Raw genomic sequence first — 17,674 nt, 5'->3', positions numbered from 1 at the left:
AACAATGCAGAGTTGACCCCTTCCCCATCTCAGCTTCTTCTGGATAGGAAAGTGAAGGCGTTTGAGTGCCGCACGACGAGCTCAAGATTGGGAACTGAAGGTAAGATCGCGGGGAATTAAATGTAAATTTATGCAGAGAGATATTTGAAATATGTAAAGTAGGGTCCCGTCGCACAGCATCAGAGGTGCCACCACGGAACCTTGCCGCCGCCGGGAAGATCGGGCCCAGCAATCCCGGTGTCAGGCTCCGTGGCAGCTGCAGCTGCTCCAATTCGCCACCCCCTTCACCCAACCCCACAACGAAATGCGATGACAGGCTGGGAACAAAATCCTGCCCTGTATGTGTAGATGATGAAAATCTGAAAACCTTAAAATGCTGCAAAAAAATCAGATTTCATCCACTGGAAAATAAAACCGAAATTGCTACTTTAAACTGCTAAGCTCTTCTCAGTAAGCAAACAGGAAGCCAATGCCAGCACTAAGCTTGAATGTTATTGGTAGATGAACTGCAGCTGAAATATTGTTGGAACATTCTGATAGGTAAGTTAAATGTCAAGCAAAGTTAAATATGATGGAGGTCGATATAGCAATGACTCCTCCAGTGAAATTTAATTTTTGTGAGCCTGAGGAATGGAGAAAACATTGTGAAACCTTTTGCGATTCCATCATGACTAGCAGATAGAATGAAAATTAGACAAGTAAACGGATTGATTTGCTGCATGGATGATGAAGCAGAGGCTATTATCACACCATGTAGTCGAACAGATAATGAAAGTAAAAAGTATGATGATGGAAATGTTTGACACCCATTTCACTTTCAAATAACTATGATTCTTGAAAGAAAGCAGAAATTGGCATTGCTTAAAGCAGCTGATCCACCCAAAGCCAAGGAAGTCACAACACTCATAAGTGGTTCTAAGCACATAGACAAGAAAAATGCTAATAAGTCCATGAAGTGTAACAGATGCTAACAATTGCCACACAGCACAGAGAACGGCTCAAGCATAAATGCAAAACTCCATGAGAGTGGAAAAATGGGCATTTTGAAATTCTTTGTTATTCAAACAATGGTTAGATACAACAAAAGAGAATGATACGTAATCTAGTAACTGATTATGATCAAGAGGAAGTATCTCCAAATGAACTGGATATTGCTTCTCCTTTGCGAATAGGAGCAGTGGCAGAGAATGATGATAGATTTAAAGACATAATGGTTGACAAGACTAATATTAACTTTCAGCACAAGTTAATGTCACAAAACAGCACTGGCACAGTGAAGTACAGTTCAAGAGGAAGGCATTGGAGACATCAACTATTAACCTGTTAACATATACCAATGCAAAGTAAGGTCAGGCGGACAAGGGAACCTGGCAGGTACCTACCAGGAATAATATTTTCTGATGGTTCCAGGTGTTGAACTTTGATATTAAAGTGATTCTTGGGGGGAAGTGGGTGAGGGAAGGACGGGTGGCTGGTAACAAGCAATGCGGAGATAGACCAAGTTACCAATATTTAATCTATAGATATATCAAAGAGTACATCAATGAAAGTGATGATTGTGCTGCATGTGAGGTGACTAAAATAGCGCTAAATTTAGAATTAACACCAGTGATCCATGCATTTGGGAGAAGAAGCTATAGAATTATGTAGCAAAGAATGAATGGGTGTAATCAAAGTGGTAATTTCGCTGACAACATGGAGTAGCTCTACTCTTTCGGCCGATAAAATTAGCTTGGGGTCAAACAGAATGACTTGAACTAAACAAATGTGAAGAAACACTATCCCAATATTACATATTGAAGAACATGCAGGTAAACATGCCAATCTGCAAGTCTTCTCCATCCTTGATTCAAAGCCAGGAAGTAGCTGTTGATGTGGGCTGGCTCTATTTAACACTGCATTTGGCTGATCGAGATTCACACTAATCAGTCCAGACAGTACCCGGAAAAGTCCATTAAATCCTAAAGGGCCTCAAGGGATTCAAGTACAAGGAGCTCCTGGATTTTGTTGCCACCAAGATTGAGACCAAGCATTCAGCTGCCTTTGTTTTTCCCAGCGCACCCGCCCTTCCCATCGAAACAAGTTTTAAAGCGTGCACTGGACCCAAAGGAAATGGCAAGACTTACTGGCAGCCAAAGACTCTACAGCGAGCTCAAAGGACCGTAAATAGAAACCCAGCTATTGCCTCAAACTTTTCCCCTTTATTCTTTCTACTTTTTCTATCTGCGTGTATGTTTATCATGTATGCATGCTGGCATGGTCGAGTCGCGTATTCGTAGTCATTAACCGAATGAGAGTTTAAGATTGATAAACTTCCACCTTTCTTGTTTAAATCTAAAAAAACCTGTCTAATTGATTTCTTTGCCTTACAATTGGAAAGCAGTGAACAAGAATTCACTGAGGGGGGAGCTAAAACACTGTGTTTTTAAAATTAAACCCTGTTACGGTTAAACCAGGCAAAGGCTGAGAGGGAACCCTAGACCCCTTCCTCACCTGGTCATAACAGTTAGAAGTTGATGAAGTCAGGGCTATGTTGATCTATCATATGAAATTTGCTCCAAGGTGGTAGAACTGTTAATTAATTCATTAAAAAAGTGATAGAAATTTTCCCATGAGTTACTAACCTAAATCATTTGGATTAATGAAGCAACTGATCAAAATATTTCTGGGACCAATATTGCAGCATTTGGCACATCACAGTTAATATACAGTTCCTCACCACATAAAACATCCATGTTTAAGATGGGCAATCACGTATATCAGTCACAAGTCACTAACTGTTATCCATTCTCATTAATATCAATTTCAAAATTTGCCCATTACAGCATCTTAAGAGCTCTATTTAATATAGGCAGGAACAGCTGTGCTTACTCACAAGTTCACATCTCGTTAAGGTGCACTGAATGCAAGAACAAATACAAGTTAGTAATAATTAGCGCATTCTTAATGTACAATAAACCCTTCTAATCCCCTTTAAATAGTGGGATTGTTCTGAACACTGACTGTAGTTTCAGTAAAGCTGAAATAATTGGTAAAGAGGTCACAGAAGGAACATTCCTGTTACTTTAGAGCACTGGAATAGTACTATCACTTTATACTGGCTGTTAATTATAGAGAGGTGAGAGTGACTGCCCTTGACATCAAGGCAGCATTTGACCGAGTACGGCATCAAAGAGCTCTAACAAAACTGAAGTCAATGGGAATCGGGGAAAACTCCCCGCTGGTTGGAGTCATACCTAGCGCAAAGGAAGATGGTTGTGGTTGTTGGAGCACAATCATCTGAGCTCCTGGTCATCACTGCAGGAATCCTCAGGGTAGTGTCCTGGGCCCAACCATCTTCAGCTGTTTCATCAATGACCTTCCTTCAATCATAAGGTCAGAAGTGGGGATGTTCGCTGATGATTGCACAATGTTCAGCACCATTCGCAACTCCTCAGTTACTGAAGCAGTCCGTGTAGAAATGCAGCAAAACCCAGACAATATCCAGGCTTGGGCTGATAAGTGGCAAGTAACATTTATGCTACACAAGTGCCAGGCAATGACCATCTCCAGCAAGAGAGAATCTAACCATCTCCCCTTGACATTCAATGGCACTATTGTCGCTGAATCCCTCACAGTCCACCTCCTAGGGGTTACCATTGACCAGAAACTGAACTGGAGTAGCCATCTAAATACTGTGGCTACAAGAGCAGGTCAGAGGCTAGGAATCCTGTGGTGAGTAACTCACTTCCTAATTCCCCGAAGCCTGTCCACCATCTACAAGGCACAAGTCAGGAATGAGATCGAATAAACTCCACTTGCCTGGATGGGTGTAGCTCCAACTAAAGGCCTGCTTAGGTCAGGGAAAATAAACCCGACCCAAACCCAACAGAACCACATCGGACCCGAGCCTGACCTGGCCTGAGTCCCTCCATTTTTTTCCCTCGGTCGACCCGAACCCAACCCCGACCCGACCCGACCCGACCCAACCCGACCACCGGAACGTTCCCTTTACCTACCATGTGACTCCGAATCTGCAGGAAGCTACAGCATGAGCATGATGACATCATAGAGATGCTCATTCGCTCACTGCGCAGACTCAGAGTTTCACTCCTTGACGTCCCGGATTCCCAGCTCAGGTAGGTTTTTTACTTTTAACACATACCAGCAATACTTACTTTGTGTGTCCGACCCAGACCCAGCCTGACCTGGACCTGGCCCAACCCGACCTAAGCCTGAAGGCCGGACCTGGAAAAGCGACCCCACCCATCCGACCCGAACCCGACACATGTCGTCGGGTCCCGTCGGGTTCGGGTCAGGTAGCAGGCCTTTAGCTCCAACAACACTTAAGATGCTCGACACTTTCCAGAACCACTTGATTGGCCCCCCATCCACAAACATTCACTCCCTTCACCACTGACGCACAGTGGCAGCAGTGTGTACCATCTACAAGATGCACTGCAGCAATGCACCAAGGCTCCTGAGACAGCACCTTTCAAACCCATGACCTCTACCACCCAGAAGGACAAGGGCAGCAAATGCATGGGAACACCACCACCTGCAAGTTCCCCTCCAAGTCACACACCATCCTCACTTGGAACTATATCACCGTTCCTTCACGGTCGCTGGGTCAAAATTCTGGAACTCCCTTCCTAACAGCACTGTAGGTGTACCTACCCCACATGGACTGCAGTGGTTCAAGAGGCAGCTCACCACCACCTTCTCAAGAGCAGTTAGGGATGACCAATAAATGCTGGCCTAGCCAGTGACGCCCACTTCCCATGAATGAATTTTTAAAAAATCACATAAGTGTAGGGGCTGAATACATACAAACCATTTAAAAGCATTGGCAGGCAAATCCCCCACCTGCCAAGTCTGAGACACACATTATTTCGCCACATGAACAAAAACTTAACATTGCAAGCCCTGACTGGAAGGATATTTGCTTAGTATCAGACAATGTTGAAACAATGGGGGCCTAGTAATTGCTTCTCCAGTACACTGAAGTGGTCAGACCAGTTTTAGTCACATGACTATCTGGCTGTTGCAGAGAATTTGAACTTCCAACAAAGGCTTTTGAAGAGACTGTTCCATATAAGGAGTTAGTTACATGACTAACCTGTTGGGCAACCTTGGAGTTTTTTTGGAATTTGAACTCCCAACAAAGAGATTGAAACACAGAATGCCGTGTGCGCATGTGCTGAGAACATCTCCTCTCCTGTCTGCCTGTTTTCATCTTTTCCCACGGAACCAAATCTTGTGAAAACACGTGAAACTCAAAGAGAGCAAATGTTTCCTGCGTGAACAATGTTTTAAGAAGACTTCTGAGCCCTAACAAAACGCAAGACCATATCTTCAATCAAGGACTACAGCAAGCTTGATAAACAGAAACAAGATATTGCCTCAAACTGTTCTACTTCTCTCTTCTACTCTTTTCTGTCCCTTTCTGTCCTATATCGCGTGTGCATGCTACAATGGACGTGTCATATATCCGTAGGTGTGAATCGTATTAGAGTTTGAGTTTAAGGTTTAATAAATTTCATCTTTCTTCTTTAAACCAAAGAAAGCCTGTTTGTGCTCATTTCTTTGCCTTATAATTGGACACTGTGAACAAGGATTCACAGAAAGGGGAGCTCAAAACACAATGTGTTTAATATGAAACCCTGTTACATAAAGACCAGGTAAAGACAGCAAAAGACCCCAAGACATTGCTCACCTCGTCATAACAGCATCATGAGAAAATATTATCCACATTATTAGCATAGCCACAGATATTAAAACTCCAATGGCATGACATGAAGGTTCATTATAGGCCGGAAAAAGTAATGGAAAGAAAGACTTGAATTTCTATAGTGCCTTTCATGACCACAGGACATTCCTAAAGTGCTTTAGAGCCAATTAAGTACTTTTGAAGTGTAGTCATCATTGCAATATAGGAAATGCATCAGTTTGCACACAACAAGATCCCACAACCAGCAATGTGATACTGATCAGAGAATCTGTTTTTAGTGAGGTTCATTGATGATAAACACTGACCAGGAAACTGGGGATAACTCCCCTTCTCTTCTTCGAAAGAGTAACATCCAACTAAGAGAGCAGACAGGGGCTCAGTTTAACACCTCATCTGAAAGGCATCACCTCTGACTGTGCAGCACTGGGTTGTCAGTTTTGATTTTTGTGCTTAAATCCTGGAGTGGTACTCCAACCCACAAACTACTGACTCAAACATGAGAGCACTATCAACTGAGCGACAGCTGATATGAATCTTGCCTGGAACCCCAATTTCATGAAACTATCACCCAAACCATGCAGCAAAGGATGGAGAGGCATAGAAGAGGACGCACACTGTGTAGTGTTGTGAAAATGCCCAGTTAGTATCGGAGGCCAATAATGGCAATCTTACCTATATTAGACAATAAATTGACAGAAGCACAAAGCCGGACTGAAGAAGACTATACATTGCAAGAGATGTTTTTTGATGATAAAGTCAGGATGGTGCCATGAAAACATGCTATGCTGCATGATGATTTTTAATTCATCAGTTAAAAACCTAAATTAAACTTTTATAAAGAAAGCTGCAAACCTAAATTCAGCTTTGAGAAAGAAAGCAGCTAAGATGGCCACTGCAATTTACATTGAAATACTTCACATTCTAAGGTATCAAGGTGGAGATCCATGTCTGAATAGCCCTCATCCAGAACAATGGCTTCAGCAGTTGAATGAGCTACCTGGTAGTGCTTTCATTAGAAAGACATTCAAAGCCATCTTGGAACATTAACACTAGTGGAGACAAACCTCAAAGTGTATTGAAACAATAAGACCTGAGAGAGATTGGAATTCTTAGACTTGGATTTCATTAAAGTGCAAAAGAGAATACACTGAGATAAGCATGTGACAGTCTCTCCATCTGTATGAAAACTTGAAGTTTATTTTGGACACATCAGAAAAGCATCTGAGCTAACCAGTGCAGGACCCCAGTGGGGCTCTCTCTCTCTCTCTCTCTCTCTCGGTAATACTGTAAGCTCTAATCCTGTCTGCGGGCTGCAAAACATCTAAGTCTATCATTGCTGCAGACAGAAACTTCGGGAAGAAAACCAGCTACATCACTGTCTCCAAGAAAACCCTGAACCAGGTGGCCACCTCTACCAGCCAGAAACTTCAGGACCACGAGTTCATCTGGAAGACAGCTGAATTACCAGCTGCCACAGACTGTACATTCTTTTATTTGTTCTGGACTCTAAACCAACCAAACTATCCTCCTTCACTCTGTAACCTATTTGCGTGTGCATGTGATTCTCATGTATGTGTATGCGTGAAAGTTGGAGTGTAGTTTATTATTTTCACTTAGATCAGGTTTGGATTTTTAAGTACAATAAACTAACCTCACAAATAAAGTAAATAATAACACGTCAGAAATACTGCTATTCCTCTAAAGTATTTTCTTTTAAAGAGATACGGTAGACGTCCAGAGTGGGAAGCTTCAGTTTTTATTGAACAGGTACCTATACCAAAATCTTCCTTTAACAGAACCAATGATCGAGTATCAACCATAGCCAAAATTGAAGATTGAAGTACACATTATACCAAGTGTTCACACCCTATAGACACTGACTAAAACACAAGAGTTACATTCAAGTAGAGGAAATAGTGACTATTCTGAATGGTTGTCGAAGATGTCATTTACTCACATGGACAGAGGGTCAAAGTGGAAACGTGACTAGAAATCACAGGAGCATTACGAAGAAAAAACAACCTTGCAAGAAATGATTGCCAAGATACAGCCAGGTTGCTGTACTCACCAAATCAAGGAACACTAGCATTTTCAACATGAACTAACTGTGGAAAATTATATTGAGCTCAGCTGTGAAAATATCATTATCGTACAGAAAATACACACAGGGTATCTCAGCATGGCAGAATGCAAGGGAAAGGCCAGAGATTTAACAGCTAGGCAGGAGCACAGATGTTCGGGAGGTTGTAGAATTATTCGCAGTATGCCAGGGAAAGCAGAAACACTGCTGTGATCAAGCAGCTGAAGCGCTAAAGCATTTGAATAAAGGTGACACGGTTGATTGTCCCAACTTGCAGTCATTGCTGGAGGAATGAGCTTCAGGAACTGATTATGGAGTCACACCTCATAGTAACTGGAAGTTTTTCTGCCAAGATATATTATAAACATCGAGAATTGAAGTACATTTGTTGAAATACCTACAGTGAAAGCAACCGACAGGTAAAACTCAACCCCCAGAAGGAGTCAAGAAAGCAGAAATTTCACAAATGTCAGCTGTCACAATGCAACACCAAACCACAGAACCGAGGCAACAGCTCCTGTAATTCAAAACCCCAAAATCCAGCAAAAGCTTTAAGTCCAGATCTGGGAAGGTCAGACAGTGCAAGATGTCCTAAAGATGGACGTACATTAAAATCCTAATGCAGAGATGATCAATTTAAACATTATTCTCTGCATTACATCCAAAACTGTGAATATTCTGACATGATGTGGAAAATCTGTTTACAATACCTAGAGTGTTTAATGTATTTACAGTTGTTGTATATTTTGGGTCTTGCTTCTGTAGTCACTTATAGTTAAAGTATTCCACAAGTTACATGTTTAATAGGAAGAGTGATACCAGAAAGAAATACTGAGAGTTAAGCATGTCATTTTAGATGATACTGTTCGAGTCAAACTCAAGGAGGAAGATGCATTGAATGTATCTGTAAGATGCTGTTTCTCCATGATTCACTGGTTTATTCTGTCTCTGAGAGCAATAATTTACCCTATGATTAAAATTAGGCATTTCCTGTGGTGTGACCACGTGCAATGAGCCTTTGTACGTGAATCATTGAAACCTGCAAAGCTTACAACTAGAATTTTTTAAATTCATTCATGGGATGTGGGCGTCGCTGGCCAAGCCAGCATTTATTACCCATCACTAATTGCCCTTGAGAAGGTGGTGGTGAGCTGCCTTCTTGAACTGCTGCAGTCCATGTGAGGTAGGTATACCCACAGTGCTGTTAGGAAGGGAGTTCTAGGATTTTGACCCAGCAACAGTGAAGGAATGGCGATATCGTTCCAAGTCAGGATGGTGTGTGACTTGGAGGGGAAAATGCAGGTGGTGGTGTTTCCATGCATTTGCTGGCCTTGTCCTTCTAGTTGGTAGAGGTCACAGGTTTGGAAGGAGCTGTTTAAGGATCCTTGGTGTGTAGCTGCAGTGCATCTTGTAGATGGTACACACTGCTGTCACTGTGCGCCGGTGGTGAAGGGAGTGAATGTTTGTAGATGGGGTGCCAATCAAGCAAGCTGTTTTGTCTTGGATGATGTCGAGCTTCATGAGTGTTGTTGGAGCTGCACCCATCCAGGCAAGTGGAGAGCATTCCATCACACTCCTGATTTGTGCCTTGTAGATGGTGGACAGGCTTTGGGGAGTCAGGAGGTGAGTTACTTGCCGCAGGATTCCCAGTTTCTGACCTGCTCTTGTATCCACCGTATTTATTTGGCTACTTCAGTTCAGTTTCTGGTCAATGGTAATCCCTAGAATGTTGATAGTGGGGGATTCAGTGATCGTAATGCCATTGAATGTCAAGGGGAGATGGTTAGATTCTGTCTCGTTGGAGGTGGTCATTGCCTAGCACTTGTGTGGCGTGAATGTTAGTTCCCACTTATGAGCCCAAGCCTGGATATTGTCCAGGTCTTGCTGAATTTCTACTGCTTCAGTATCTGAACAGAAACATAGAAACATAGAAAATAGGAGCAGGAGTACACTATCCGGCCCTTCATGCCTGCTCCACCATTCATTACGATCATGGCTGATCATCCAACTCATAACCTGTTCCTGCTGGTCCAAATCACCCTGAAGCCTCTCTGCATCCTCCTCACAACTCACCCTCCCACATAGTTTTGTGTCATTTGTAAATTTGGAGATATTACATTTAGTTCCCTCATCTAAATCATTAATATATATTGTGAATAGCTGGAGTCCTAGCACCGATCCCTGCGGTACCCCACTAGTCACTGCCTGCCATTCGGAAAAAGACCCGTTTATTCCTACTCTTCGTTTCCTGTCTGCCAACTAATTTTCTATCCATCGCAATACACTACCCCCAATCCCGTGCGCTTTAATTTTACACGCTAATCTCTTATGTGGGACTTTGTCAAAAGCCTTCTGAAAGTCCAAATAAACCACATCCACTGGCTGTCCCTCATCAACTCTACTAGTTACATCCTTGAAGAATTCTAGCAGATTTGTTAAGCATGATTTCCCTTTTGTAAATCTATGCTGACTCTGTCCGATTCTACCACTGTTCTCTAAGTGCTCTGCTATAAAATCTTTGATAATGGACTCTAGAATTTCCACCACTACCGACATCAGACTGACTGGTCTATTATTCCCTGTTTTCTCTCTACCTCCCTTTTTAAATAGTGGGGTTACATTAGCTACCCTCCAATCTGTAGGAACTGTTCCAGAGTCTATAGCATCTTGGAAGATGGCCACCAATGCTGCCAGACCTGCTGAATGGTTCCAGCATTTCATGTTTTTATTTCAGATTTCCAGCATCTGCAGTATTTCGCTTTTATTATATATGCATTTAGTTGGTCAGCCATTTCTTTGTTCCCCATAATAAATTCCCCTGTTTCTGACTGTAAGGGACCTACATTTGTCTTCACCAATCTTTTTCTCTTCGCATACCTATAGAAACTTTTACAGTCAGTTTTTATGTTCCCCGCAAGCTTACTCTCGTACTCTATTTCCCCTTCTTAATCAATCCCTTGGTCCTCCTTTGCTGAAATCTACACTGCTCCCAATCCTCAGGTCTGTTGTTTTTTCTGGCAAATTAGTATGCCTCTTCCTCGGATCTAATGCTATTTCTAATTTCTCTTGTAAGCCATGGTTTGGCTACCTTTCCCGTTTTACTTTTGCGCCAGACAGGGATAAACAATTGTTGCAGTTCATCCATGAGCTCTTTAAATGCTTGCCATTGCTTATCCACTGTCATCCCTTTAAGTAACATTTCTAAATCCATCATAGCCAACTCGCACCTCATACCTTCGTAGTTTCCTTTACTGAGATTTGGGACCCTAGTCTCAACTACGTCACTTTCCATCTTGATGAAGAATTCTATCATATTATGGTCGCTCATCCCCAAGGGGTCTCACACAACTAGATTGTCAAATATTCCTCTCTCATTACACAATACCCAGTCTAGGATGGCCTGTTCTCTAGTTGGTTCCTCTACGTATTGGTCCAGAAAACCATCCCGTATACATTCCATGAATTCCTGCTCTACCGTATTGTGACTAACTTGATTTGCCAAATTTATATGCAGATTAAAGTCACCCATAATTACAGATGTTCCTTTATTGCATGCATCTCTAATCTCCTGTTTAATGCCATTCCCAAAATCACCACTACAGTTTGGGGGTTTGAATGGTCGCGAATGGTTTTGAACATTGCGCAATTATCAGCGAACATACCCACTTCTGACCTTATGATTGAAGGAAGGTCATTGATGAAGCAGCTGAAGATGGTTGGGCCTAGGACACTACCCTGAGGAACTCCTGCCGTGATGTCCTGGTGCTCAGATGATTGACCTCCAACAACCACAACCATCTTCCTTTCCACTAGGTATGACTCCAACCAGCAGAGAGTTTTCCCCCTGATTTCCATTGACTTCAGTTTTGCTAGGGCTCCATTATGCCCTACTTGGTCAAATGCTGCCTTGATGTCGAGGGCAGTCTCTCTCACCTCACTTCTTGAGTTCAGCTCTTTTGTCCATGTTTGAACCAACGCTGTAATGAGGTCAGTTGCTGAGTGGCCCTGGCAGAACCCAAACTGAGCGTCACTGAGCAGGTTATAGCTAAGCGAGTGCTGCTTGACAGCACTGTTGATGACACCTTCCATCACTTTTCTGATGATTGAGAATATACTGATGAGGTGGTAATTGGCCGGGTTGGACTTGTCCTGCTTTTTGTGTACAGGACATACTTGGGCAATTTTCCACATTGCTGGGTAAATGCCAGTGCTATAGTTGTACTGGAACAGTTTGACTAGGGGCGCAGCTCGTTTTGGAGCTGAGGTCTTCAGTATTATTGCTGGAGTATGGTCAGCGCCCATAGCCGTTGCAGTATCCAGTGCCTTCAGTCGTTTCTTGATAGCATGCAGTGTGAATCAAATTGGTAGGTATCTGTAATGCTGGGGACTTCAGGAGGAGGCTGAGATGGATCATCCACTCGAATGCTCTTCCATATTGCGTGCACATTTAAAAAAAGTTGAGCATGTCCAGATACAGGGCTGTTAGTCATAAAGTTATACAGCACAGAAACAGGCCCTTCGGCCCACCATGTCTGTGCCAGCCATCAAGCACCTATCTAATCTAATCCCATTTTCCAGCACTTGGCCCGTTGCCTTGTATGCTATGGTGTTTCAAGTGCTCATCGAAATTCTTCTTAAATGTTGTGAGGGTTCCTGCCTCTACCACCTCTTCAGGCAGTGCGTTCCAGATTCCAACCACCCTTTGGGTGAAAAAAACTTTCCTCAACTCCCATCTAAACCTTCTACTCCTTACCTCAAATCTATGACCCCTGGTTATTGATACCTCCGCTAAGAGAAAAAGTTTCTTCCTATCTATTCTATCAATGCCCCTCATAATTTTGCATACCTCAACCAGGTCCCCCCTCGGCCTTCTCTGTTCTAAGGAAAACAACCCCAGCCTATCCAGTCTCTCTTCATAGCTGAAATGCTCCAGCCGAGGTAACCTCCTGGTGAATCTCATCTGCACCCTCTCCAGTGCAATCACATCCTTCCTATAGTGTGGCGACCAGAACTGTACACAGTACTCCAGCTGTGGCCTAACTAACATTTTATAAAGCTCCATCATAATCTGCCTGCTCTTATATTCTATGCTTTGGTTAATAAAGGTAAGTATCCCATATGCCCTCCTAACCACCTTATCTACCTGTGCTGCTGCCTTCAGTGATCTATGGACAAGTACACCTGGGTCCCTCTGACCTTCTGTACTTCCTAGGGTCCTACCATCCATTGTTTATTCCCTTGACTTGTTAGTCCTCCCAAAATGCAACACCTCACAATTCTCAGGATTAAATTCTATTTGCCACTGCCCTGCCCATCTTACCAGCCCATCTATATCATCCTGTAATCTACGGCTTCCCCCCTCACTATTTACGACACCACCAATTTTCATGTCTTCTGCAAACTTACTGATCATACCTCCTATATTTGGTCGTGATCACTTTTTGCTTTTAAATGTGCTCTCACCATTGAAAAGCATTCTAATTGTAAGTTTTGTAGCTTTCAATGATTCACATACAAAGGCTCATTGCAATTGGAAACCAACATTCGCCCTCCCACTGCCCTTCCACATTTATTCAATAGCAAGCTTGTGTATGAAGCAGGAATATCTGCTTTATCTCATGCCCAGTTTTTCACCAATGTTAACAAATGGAATAATATATACTCTGTGAACCTTTTGCTCATTTCTTTTCTTCCTTGAAAGGAGCCAAACAATATATCAAAACAGACTGGATGGAGTCTGTATTCTAGATTGTTCTAATTAGTGTGGACTACTCTTTTATCTCCATAATAAGCCATTCACTTCATGTGGTGTCGAATTAAAGCAAAGTGGAATACCTTCTTCTCATGGTGTGTTCGAAATTAGGTTCAGGTCTTGTCCCTGGACGTAGATGTCCAGTCTCACATTGATGCAATATTTAAATTGCTTTCCAGCTAGGATGGACTTACAGGGTAAATGCACCACTTGTTTCATGGTTTACTCTCAAACTCCTCTGTCAAAATTTGGAATTGAGAGCTAACTTGATGGTACAACCCACAGTATGAGCATATGAATATTGTAGAGTTCATGAATCGTCAGTCCCTTGTGATCATCTATTATTTTTTGTCTTGCCTTCACTTGCTTCATGTTACTGTAGCATGTGGTAGGTACTCTACCATAAGAACGTAAGATACAGGATGAGGAGTAAGCTGGATGGCCATGGCTGATCTTTTACATCAATTCCACTTTCCTACCCTATCCCCAAATCCTTTGATTCCCTTAGTGCCCATTGGTCTCAGTCTTGAATATACCCAATGACTGAGCATCCATAGCTCTCTGAGGTAGAGAATTCCAAAGATCTGCAACTCTATGAGTGAAGAAATTTCTCCTCATCCCAGTTCTAAATGGCCAACCCCTTATACTGAGACTCCCCGGACAGGGGGAAACAGCGCCCCAGCATCTATCCTGTCAAGCTCTGTAAGAATGTTATACATTTCAATGAGATCACCTGAAATCCAGAGAATATAGACCCATTCTACTCAATCTCTCCTCATAGGTCAACTCTCTCATCCCAGGAATCAATTGAGTGACCCTATGTTGCAGAAGATAAGTCAGAAGGTGATGGGTTCACGTCCCACTCTGGAGAATTGAGCACTTCATCTAGACTAACACTTCAGTGGAATTCTCATGGAGTGTTGTCCCATCAGCCCTCTCAGGTAGATGTAAAATATTCCATGGAACTACTCAAATAAGGGTAGGGGCATTCGCCTGGTGTCCTGGCCAATATCTATTTTCAACCAATATCACTAAAACAGATTATCCCTGTATTTTTTAATTCTAATTGTGGGAGCTTGCTGTGTGCAAATTGGCTACCATGTTTCCTATATTACAACAGTATTTCACTGACCACAAAGAATGTCCTATAGTCATGAAAGGTGCTCTATAAATATAGGTCCTTTCTTTCATTCTCTGTCTATGTGGGAAAATTCAAGTGTGATTGTTGTACAAATGATTCAGTGTTGCTACTATGAATGGACAATGCAATGGAAATAGTGAAGACAGAGTATCTTCTTCTCTTCTTGGAACTTCTTCGCAAACAAAGATTTTGGGAAGGTTGTAGTCATCGGTTGCAGGTCCGCTGATGGCTCGTCAGGCCTATCCATGACTGGCAGATTCTCCCACATTGGGTACAAGTGAAGGTGTAGTCACTACCGGGGGAAATTGGATCTATCCTTCTCCTCCTTTTCTCTTTCATGCTGGTTCTTCACTCAGTCTCAAAGGAGTTTGTAGCCCTCCTGATGTAGCATCTCCAGGCATCATGATCTATGGCCTACGATTCCCACTGGCGATGGTCGATGTGGCACACAGAGAGCGACTTCTTCAGGGAGTCCTTGAAACCTTTGCATGGGGCCCCTCAGTTCCTTTTACCTGTATTCAGCTCTCCATACAACACAATCTTGGGCAGGCGACTGTCGCCCATCTGGGCAACGTGACCCGCCCAATGCAGTTGGCTTTGCAGAAGGATGGCCTCAATGCTGGTGATATTGGCTGTTTCCAGGACTTCAATGTTTGTGATGTGGTCCTGCCAGCGGATCTTGAGGATGCTGCGGAGGCAGCGCTGATGGAAGCGCTCTAGAAGGCGTACATGACAACGGTATAGGACACATGACTTGGCGCCATACAGAAGGGTGGTGAGGACTACGGCTTTGTACACTTTGAGTTTGGTTGTGTTCTGAGGCTGCGGTTGCTCCACATATGTTTGTAGAGTCTGCTGAATGTACTGTTTGCTTTTGAGAGCCTATTGTCCACTGCCTTGTCTATGGTGGCATCAAATGAGATGACGCTCCCCAAATAAGTAAATTGCTTGATAGCATTCAGCTCGGTTCCCTCGATGATAATGCTTGGTGGTCTATATTCTTCTTGGGGTGCAGGGTATAGTCACAAGTGTGATTGTTGTGCAAATGTTTCAGTGTTGCTACTATAAATGGACAATGCAACGGAAATGATGAAGACAGAGAATAGGAACATCAGAACAGGAGGAGGCCATTCAGCCCCTCGAGCTTGTTCTGCCATTCACTGTGATCACGGTTGATCTGTATCTTAACTCCATGTAACTGTCTTGGTTCTGTAACCCTTAATACCCTTACCTAACAAAAATCTACCAATCTCAGCTTTGTAATTTTTAAATTGACCCCCAGCCATAACAGCTGTCTGTGGGAGAGAGTTCCAGATTTCCATTACCCTTTGTGTGAAGAAGTGCTTTCTGACACCACCCCTGAATGGCTTAGCTATAATTTTAAGGTTATGCCCCCTTGTTCTGGAATCCCCTTCCGAAGGAAATAATTCCTCTCTATCTACTCTATCGAATCCTTTAATCATCTTAAACTCCTCAATTGATCACCCCTTCAATTGAAAGCACTACGTTACATAAATTTCAGCAATATCAATGTAAAAGCCAGTTGCACTGTGCTTGAGATTGCTGACCAAGTTGCTAGTTCCTGTTGATCTCAGGCAATGTTCCCCCGATCCAAAAATTATAGCTATCCTTCAAAAAACATCTGCTGAGTAACTCTACAGTCTTGATTTCTCAGAGGAACTTAAGTCTTAACAAGAGCGACTTTAAGTATTGTAAAAAAAAAAGTAGATAAATAATAAGAGGCCTCCAAGTTGTTTAGGTCATTGAGAGAAGAGACAAAAGTTGTGGCTGAGGTGGTTTGTCAGACCCAAGAAATTCAGATCTGAATTAATTGAATCCCTTGTAAAATTTATCAGGGAAGCATTCTCAGGAGCATGCTAAACAGGTCATTGTTAGCCTTATAATCAGGGGAACAAAGCAAAATGATGCCCAATGATTGAAATGCTCTTAGATAAAAGCAGTGTAGCATGGTCTGCATTAAATAGCTGCTAAAACGTTCAGGTGGTTCTAATTTCTGATGCATTAGGCGGTCGCAAACATCATGATTCAACGTGGGGAAAGATCCAGTGTTTCGCAGTTTAAACGACGGGTGGTCTTTAATAGGATTTTATCGCCTGACCTGTAATAATATTGCTTCTGAGTAGGTGATGTAAGGAGGGATTCTTTGGTCCCCCGAGATGCAGTTTTATGATCTCTATGGTGGGACTTTAATGGACAGGGACATTTTGCCCTCTGTCTAAAGAGAATCTGTTGGCCTTTACATGATACTGATACCAGATGTAGAGTGCCAAAGTTACAAATGATACCTGTCATATTTTATTTTGTTTGTATCTGCTGTTGTTGTTTTGCAATGATTCGATATTCCTCAGTGCATGGTGTTTGTGACAAACTTCACTTAGTTTCTTGACATTTGTGGTAATTATGAGTGACTTGGTGATGCCTGAATGTAGATCGAAAGTTTTGTAGGCAGGTACTCAGCATCACAGATGAAATAATTACTGTCAGTCTCAGCCCAGGCCCTGGTACGTTGTGTTTCACCGGGGTATACCATGTGAAAAGCTGATGGTTATGAATGCATAATGTAGATATCACATCAGGGCATTGGTGAAACCACATCTCAAACACTGTGTGCAGTTTTGGTCTCCTTATTTAAGGAAGGATGTGAATGCGTTGGAGCTCGTCCAGAGGAGGTTTACTAGATTGCTATCTGGAATGAGCAAGTTGTCTTATGAGGAAAGGTTGGACAGACTGGGCTTGTTTTGACTGGAGTGCAGAAGAGTGAGGGGAGATTTGATTGAAGTATATAAGATCCTGAACAGTCTTGACAGGGTGGATGCGGAAAGAATGTTTCCTCTTGTGGGTGAGTCCAGAACTAGGGGGCACTGTTTTAAAATTAGGGGTCGCCCTTTTAGGACAGAGATGAAGAGAAATGTTTTCTCTCAGAGGGTTGTGCGACTTTGGAACTCTCTGCCTCAGGAAGTGGTGGAGGTG

The sequence above is a fragment of the Heterodontus francisci genome, chromosome 2 (assembly GCF_036365525.1).
Source record: "Heterodontus francisci isolate sHetFra1 chromosome 2, sHetFra1.hap1, whole genome shotgun sequence".
NCBI lineage: Eukaryota > Metazoa > Chordata > Chondrichthyes > Heterodontiformes > Heterodontidae > Heterodontus > Heterodontus francisci.
This window is presented reverse-complemented; position numbering follows the sequence as displayed.